Source organism: Poeciliopsis prolifica, unplaced genomic scaffold (assembly GCF_027474105.1).
Source record: "Poeciliopsis prolifica strain line A6 unplaced genomic scaffold, Auburn_PproV2 SCAFFOLD011, whole genome shotgun sequence".
In the NCBI taxonomy this organism is placed as follows: domain Eukaryota; kingdom Metazoa; phylum Chordata; class Actinopteri; order Cyprinodontiformes; family Poeciliidae; genus Poeciliopsis; species Poeciliopsis prolifica.
The window spans coordinates 2,099,003-2,108,022 of NW_026562386.1; positions in this window are offsets into that span (position 1 = coordinate 2,099,003).

Sequence of the window (9,020 nt, forward strand, 5' to 3'; positions counted from 1 at the left end):
ATCATGGTATTTTATTGAGATTATATCAAAATGTTTAGCTTGTGGACATTTTGGTGACTTTGAGAAGTCAAACATGATGTGTTAGTAAAGCAACAGAACCCTCTTCTATTTGGCGTCGTCAACTTTTGATTGATGACGCTCAATCAGTTCAGACATCTTCTGCACAGGAACAGAGTTCACACTTAGACCTAACCTTAGAATTGGCCAACTGGGTCAGGAAGAACTAATTGAACTTCCAAGACATTGCTGCGTCAGATGTCCTCTTATCTGACGCTGCATTAAACTAGGCTGTATTTATGTAAACCTGCATGAATCAAGTTTCTTTGGAGGTATGCAGAAACTGTTTTGGGGCTTTTCTTTTCAAAAGTGTGGCTAACAGAACCACTGTTTGAGTTCTAAAGTCAGGAAAGATGGAGGTGAAAACGACATGGGAAAAAATGCAAGTCAGTTCTGCGAAAGTTACCCATGTGAGCAACAAATGACAGCTCTCAGCAGGTGAAAGTCCAAAGAAAAACATGGATAAATTACACAAAATTAATGTATTGTGGTATAATTAATGAACCAAAGGGGAAACTTAAATACGGAAGAAAAACTTAAACCAATAAGCAAATCCCATTTTCTCTCCATGATTCTAAGATCATGGAGATTTGCAGGTACCCCTGTAAACCTGCTCCACCCCTTTTCCACTACCTTGTTCAGCCAAAGAACTGGAGCAGCTGGCAGTGCGGTAGCTCAGAAAACAAGTTTAAATCAAGCCAAACACCCGTAAGAGTGCAAACTAAAATATGTGCACTTACTTTAGGATACACTATCATATGATTTTGTAAATTAATTTTTTTTTACCAAAAATAGTCTTATTACTTGTAAATCAAATCCAACATTTAAAGAAACCAAAATAAAGATAATGAAATAAAAAGTTGTCTATTGTAGCTGCATAATAATTAATAGATATTACCCGATTTGTATGGATGTAACTGCAGCTGTCACAGCAATCCAGGAATCTCTCCTGATTGACTATAATTGCTTCCAAATCTCAGTTTCAATTCCCCTCTTCAGTTAAGATAAATTTAGGAATTTTTAGGTCTTCTGGGGGACTGATAAACACCTACAATATTTTTATATTACATGAATAATGTACATGTGTACATTTGCTGGGTAAGTCCATGTAATAATGACCTCAATATTGTGTGTGGCGCCGTCTTGACACGGTTGAGAATAAGTCACTTGGCTCTGTTGTTAACTGTGTGGAGATCTCATCAGCACAGAACCCCATTTGTCTCACGTAGTTTGATCTTTCAGCTTTTTTAAAGTTAATGGAAACAAGATGTGCTTTCTGTTTCTAACATTTAAAGTTCTGCTTCTTCTATAACGCCAGAAACTTGACAGGTTTAAACTTGTTTTGAAATTTTGTCTTTCTTCATTTTCCTCTTCCTCTTGGGGCACAAAAAACGCCTGTAAGGATGAATCTGGAAAGGAAGCGCCATGATTTCATGCATGAAGTTTTTCTTTTTTTTCTTTTTTTTTGTATTATGTAGTGTCTCTTAGAAACCCACAGCAGTTTCATAGATAAATGTTGCTCTGCCTCCATCTTTATTTCTTGTCAAGAAAAGGATGCTTAATTCCTTTTAAAAAAAAGCACTTTTTTTTCTGTCTCTGAGGAAGAAATGAATTTACCTGAGGAAAAGGTTAGGATCCCATGCCCCCTAATAGATATGTTTCATCTTTTGACTGGAATATCTTTAGTCAGACGCTTCATGCAGCCATCTACGAGTCTCTGACATCGTTCTGAAATACGTTTTTTCCCCTCTCCTCACTATCAGCTCTGGCGGTTTCTTACATGTACAGCTGGTTTCAAGCCACCCTGAAGCATCTCATTGAGATTAAGATCTAGGCTTTGACTTGACCCTATGATATTCTATTTTTCAGTTCTCAGCCAGTCCTTGGTGAATTTACTGGTATGTTTTGGATCTTTGTCAAGTTGCAGGATCCAGTTCAGTTACGGCTCAATTTCGTTTTCTCACATTTTCCTTAAGCAACCAATGATACAGAGTAGAATTTGTGTTGGATTTTATGATAGTGAGCTGTATTGTTTAAAATTAAAATAAAATTTATATTATTGTATTATGAAAGGCAGAAGTAGACAATTATTGGCTTAACGGGTATTGTTAAACATGTCTTGAGAATTTGGAAATCTTTGGTTTTGATTTTATTTTTCGCGTAAAGACAACCTTAGATTGAGACAAACAGCATTATAAAGATTGATGAGACTTAGACTGAAAATCACATATTTGCATATGACAGTTTTTTCATAAGAGTTTGGATTTCTATGTATTTGTGAGATTCTAGCTATTCTCCCAAAAAGCATTGCTGCAACTTTTTGTCAATTTTTTTGTCAGAACCAGCTACTGGTATCTTCCCCAAATTGGCCGTTCTCCATGAACTGCCCCTGCCTCAATCGGGTAACAGCGGCCCTTTTTCCCTTTTCTTTTCAAAACTACTAAGAAGAAACATTGACATGTGATAGACAGGAAAGCTAACCCCAAGTAGCTCAATAAAGACTCATGACACACAGTGAAGGACAATAAACCAAGGTTATTAGTGTTTGTTTACGACACAAAATTAGTTTCCTACCCAGATGAAGAAATCACAGTGCAAGGTGGATATCCACTGCAGTCATGATCAAGATGAGGCCCTATGAAAAGTGTACTTTTGTTTACTTGTCGTTTGAGCCTCAAGAAACTCATGGCATTTTTCATTAGTATGAAAAAAAAGAATACAGAACCACGTACGACTCTAATCACCACTGGCTTTGGGGTAGGTATATGTTTAAAATAGATATACTGTTATTTTCTGAGAAATCTTGTAACTTCCAAGAAGAAACTCTTTCCAGATTTTCTTCCTTTTCAGAAAAATGTCTTTTTAATTTATAAGTGGACTTTGGGAACCTTGTCAGTGCGAGTTAAGTTTTTGGAAATTGCTAAAAAGCTGTGATAGCTGTAAAACAAGCCCCGCTGTTCACACATCTGCATTTTCCATTTAATCTTTGACTTTCATTGGTGCAGTCTGTAATCCCTCAAATGTGACTAATGGGAAACATTAAGCACAGGTTTGGGAACAAGTGGATTTAATTATAAGACTGGCTCACAAAAGAGCATGGAAAAAGAACGTTTTTTAAATCATTCTTCACAGTGCTCTGTTTTCCTTTTGCTGGCAGCTGAGCACAGATCCACACATTAAAAATGCATCAAGCAGGAAAAAATTATCTAGATTTCTCCACGGTGTACCCATCCAACAGTCGTAACTGAGCATTTAAAGTCAGAAACAACAATAAGGTCGTAAACTAAAACCTAAAGCATTTTTCCACATTCATATTTTCATAAGGAGTTAAAAATCGTTTATTCCAGCAGTCAACTCAACCTACATCTTAACTTACCTAATTAACAGAGTCAGCCAAAGGGAAACGCATAGTTAGGGGCCATAAATTATCAGGGCCTCCAAAAACCTAAAGCTCTACTTAGGTCTAGATTTGTTCATAGAGAGTGAGCATTCGTAATACATTTGCCAAAGACTGAAACTGATTAAAATTAAAATGTTTAAAATTTAAAATGCCTCATAGATGTGTGTTGTACATGTGGAAAGAACTTGTTTTTAGGTCAGCTAGGTAATATATTGAATTTCATCCGTTTTTATTTATTTATTGTAATAGTGATGAAAGAAAACTGGAAGTTGTGAATCCAACTATAAATCTATATAAATTTGTATCCCCAAAAGAAACTTGTGTGGGCACCAAAATTGGTTTTACGTCTTGGGCACCCATCCTTGTAAATCGAACCCTACTGGTGATTTAAGATGACCTCTGCAGCGAAAATCAAGGAAACCATTGTGCAGAAACTCCATACAAAAAAACATTGACCAGTTATATTCCCCTTACAGTTATGACAGTTTGTAAAATCGATTCTTTCAACCCATAACCACTGGAATATCGACCAACACATTGATATGTATTGGTGATGCCACTTGATGAAATGTAATGTTTGTTGCTTCCTAATGGGTAAGTATATGATGTTTTTATGATGTAAAGCACTTTGAACGTCCTTGTTGTTGAAATATACTATACAATTAAACTTCATTGATTGATCCAGCAAGGCAGCTTACAGTAGGATGGTCTTGAATTCAAGGTAATCTACTGATTTAACTCCGACTTCTACTTTTTCCAACAAGGTAAAAATAGACTAGTTTTATGTTTATTGCCAATGATTTGGTGAAGCGTAGTTACAAAGAGCAGCTGGACATAAAATGAAAATGTGCTTTAAATATAATCAAAAGAGGTGACATCTGTGAGCTAGATCAAGTTGTCAGCTCAAGATGTGCTGGTGCTTCACATGTGATTTACCTGCTCCTCTTTCCAGCTTCTGCTTCATGTTTTTCCAGCCCCTCCATCACTTCAGCATGTCCCTTGGGCTCTGAGGTCAGAGACCCTCTCCTTAATTCCTTACATGCGGAAGAAATGTTCAAAAGGGGTTGAGATGTGTTCACCATGAGCATTATGACCACAGTGGGATGAGATTGGAGCACGAACACCAAAATGTACGCGATTTACCCGACTGGTCTACTGTTACCACTGCCCAAATGCTAAGCATTGGCATAACTGGAGCCAGTACAGCTAAGTCCAGAACTGTTGCAAATATTTACAGAATATTCACATTCCTGTTAAAAGTGGATCCTAATGGCAGCAATCTCACCCATTTGGCAAAAAACAGGAACGTTTTGGGAAATAAGTGCACAAAAACTGTCTGAACCCAATTTCATTTCATAGAGGTCCTTACTTAGATGTACGACTGAATCAAGGAGCAGTTAGCTTACTCTTTGTATTGCATCACTACCCAAGATTTAAAAGCATGAGGAAGCATTTAGTTTGAGGCAAGTTTTTAGTGGTCACTGAAGACCCACTCAAAGCTGGTCATTGGTGATTAGGCAATGAAAGATGTTTAATTAATGTGAAAGATACTCCCAAATCTGGAGAAAAAAGTGTTTCAGCAAAACACATTGATTAATTACATCTAGTAATTATTAGAATTAATTAAAATTAATTACACGCCGATGTCTATCCTCATCACTTCATTCAATTAAAACATGAATGAATTATGTGTCTACCTTATCACAATTAAAGAGGACAGGGAAATAGTGAACTTCCTTTCTCCCTTTTGGTCACCATAAGTGAATAGACTGCAGGTTTGATAAAAATATGTTGTGGAAACTTTAGCAGAGCGGAAACTTTAGCAGAGCGGATGCTGAAAGGAAACGAGATTTTTGAAGTTAGTGAAGTAAACTCCTCCACTTTGCAAACCACAAACCAAAGTGAAAATGTTCGACAATCCTGAAGTATTATGCTCCTAAAGAGACAAGAGATTGTGTCCTGTGGGATTTCCTAAACAGGTCATCCCTGAGATTCAGGACAGTCTGAGGTGTCTGACGGCATTGGATGGAAACAAAATGTTCCAGAGGGAAGAATGGAGGATCGGTCAACGCTATCAATACTTTCATTCTCCAGGAACTACCTGCATAGACTCATGACATGAGCCTGCAGTGCATTATCATGCACCAGGACGGATCTGGGACTCAAACCCACTAAATTTCTGTCTTGCTTACCATTTCATTGTTGTCCCTATAGTGCAGTTGTTGGTAATTTCATTAGTGCCATAACAGCCGACACTGACCAACCACAACTTCTGCTCCTGTCTAACTGACCGGATCAAAATCCCAGATGTTTATCTGACCTATTGCTATTCAGACTAAAAAATGATCGCATTCAGTGAATGCACCATCCAGCTTGACTGAAAAGTCCAAAATGTAGCTTGTAGTTCCCAGGAATCACCTCTGCAGACATTTGATATACAGCATCTTACATTTTGCACGCAAGCTCCACATATATCTCCAGCCAGAGACAGTTTAATGTGTTCAAGTAAGACTTTATGCAACTAGAATTGCAGATGTTTAAAATGAAAAACAAATGCATGAACCATATATTTTGTAAGTAATCCTAATCATTCAGAATGAGCAGAGAGAAAAATATGATATTTTTGGGTATGCTGGCGCACATACTTAATGTAAAGCTAAAGAGGAGCCTATCAGGTTCTTGTTCATTTAGGCTTCAAAAGATTTGGGCTTTTCCAGATTCTCACATTTTTTCAATCTAATTTTAAGTGTCAATAAATCCTACACTTTCATCATCAAATGACCATGCAAAGGTCAAACTCTCTTGATGTCAACATGATTCAAAAAGGAAAGTAGCAACTTGATGCTCCGAACGAAACAAATGAATGTCAAACCCTCCACAAAGACTTTAAACTCCTCATCAGTTGTGTTCAACATGTTTGTTTTGGTTTCTTTTGTTTCTATTGATTATAATTAACTCTTATTATTGTTATTGTTATTGTCAAATAAGTTGTTGGTTATTGCTATATGACTTTTATATTTTTGATTTCTGTTCTTTGTACATTTGGTGCCATTTCCCTTAGATCAGAGTTCATTCTTTTTCTATTGGTTAGAAGTGTCTTTGTGTCAAGTTCAGTTTTCTTTTTTGTTAATTAATCACCTTCATCCAATTTGTCTTTTCCCTTAATCAGGACTTTAAGGGAAATTTGTAGATGTGTTGGTCACCTTACAGCTCAGAGTCATTGTTTCAATTTTAGCCAAAACTTTATTTGCATAAACATGTGGGCTTCTCTTTTTCTTTATTCTTCTTTTTTTTTCTTTGTTGTTTCCTTATTAGTTTCCTCTTACAGTCCAAGGACTTGTGTGTGCAAGTGTGAGTAATTGGGTATTTTGGCTCTTTGCAAGAAATCAATGATGCCTTCTGCATTTTGGATCCTTTCTTACATCAATTTGCCATCTATTGCAACATTTTCATAACGTTACCCTGTTCTGTTTCCTCATTAATGCATGTTTTTTTTCCCGTCTTCTGTCCAACTTTGATGTTCTATCTTTTTGGCTGAGAGCCTTGAACTCTTAGCAACGATGTAAAATCCAAGTCAGGGAGTAACAAAGACGAAATTTATGTCGGCCATTTACGGCTTGCATGGGTCAATCTGGAAAAGACATAGGCACTTTCAAATTTTTATTTCCAGGTTAAATTAGTTACATGTATAACAATGTAATAAGAGCTTAAGAAGGAAAACACTTTTGAATGCTTTTGAATGTATTTTGGATTTGTTGAAATTAACATGAAGAGGACCTGGACAGGTTGCCCCAAGAACTTTGACATTATACAGCCTGTATGCAAAATTTTGGTTGGACATTTGATCACAGTTTGTTTGCATAATTGACCAAATTGTGAATCTTCTGGTAAGAAATCAACATTAGTTATTGTAAATATGCTTTCCAGAAGGACAGAGGTCACAAGCTCGAAATATCTTTTCTAAAAGATATTTTATTTGTTAGTTTCATTTTATATAAAAATGTTGGGAAGTTAGAATAAAATTCGGGAATTGTCTTCATTTATCAGCTCTATAGACCCAGTGGATTTTCATAAAAGCTGATGAGAATTTTTGTCCTATTTTACTGTGAAGTTCTACTTCTAATGACTTTTGGTTTCTGTACATGTTAGACAATTTTAATCTATCAACTTTTATCTGCAATTTCTTAGTTGATTATTTAATTTTGATTAAGTTTGTGCATCATGTAATCTGCTTCTTTGGAAATAAACTAATTTCCTTTTTCTCTGTTTTACTTTCTTTTGGAAATGATGAGCACACTGTTGATGTTAAATTGTTTTATAATCGCTCAGAGAAGCTTCAAGTTGAGATAGGAAACTTGGGGAGACATAAAACACTACTTCCTGTCTGGAGAAACATGTAGATCAAATCAAAAGGAGTCAAATCTCAATCAACTATGGGTATAAATAATTGTACCTCAGCTGTGTGTAGAGATAATAAACCCTAAATTCTTCAGATCAGATCAGAAAATAGTTGTAAAACAGAGACAAATTTGGATGCATAAAGTGTACTCTGTCTCCCCCTAGCGGACAAATTTAGACTTATTTTTTGCTTTTTGGGGAAATTAATTTGGAAAATTAGAAACTGGATGAAACAGAGCTCTTTTTGTTTTAAGTGAGGAGTGTTGAACTGAGTAAAAACAACTCAGACATTCAATCTGTAGGAGCTGAAAATATCTGTGTTTTGAACTCAGACTCCAGATATCACAATATAACGTACATTTTTAGTCTGGTGTGTTTTGGATGCTAAAAGCTAGACAATCAGTATTCATGGGTCACTTTATTTCTTCGTTGATAGAACCTCACAGACCAGAGGCTCCCATTTTGCGGCGCTCTTATGACTTGGTGGTTTTTACGATCTATCAATCACCTAAATAAAGCTCGACTGCCTGAGCCACTGCCAGGGGAGGTCTGACCTGCAGCCTAGCATGACATTGAAGGAAAGAGTACCACTCACCCAGGAAATCCTATTATACTAAAGTATGATGGATTTCATCACTTGGGAAGCTCATATGTGGAGTGACATATAATTTGTTATAATTTGTGAGGAAAAAAATCAAAATAAAAAAAAAAATAAAAGAGAGATCAGTCTGTTAAACTTTCTTGTTTTCATTTGCTTTTCACTAAATAAATGATATTTCTATTGATGCAATATTTTGGGTTTTGCCGAGCTTTTCATTTTTAAATGAATCTTAAAATTTGTTAATTCTTTGCTGAAGCTTAATGAAAATTATTTGACTGTTTTCATGCAATTAAAAAATTGTTTTTTATATAGCCAGTTTTTAAATGCCATAAAGATCCCTTCCATCACAGCAGCAAAAATAACTACAACTGCATTATATACACCTGTCTTAGCCTGCAATCTAAAGTATTTTTGTAGTTGTAATCATGCATCTCAAATTTGAGAAAAAAAGACGAGTTGCTTGAATCACAGCAGCCAGAGACTCCTGTGTTGATCAATTCGAGCAAAGATGTGCTTATGAGTCAAGATTAACAAAAGCTTTTCACTATCATGGAGCTAAAATAC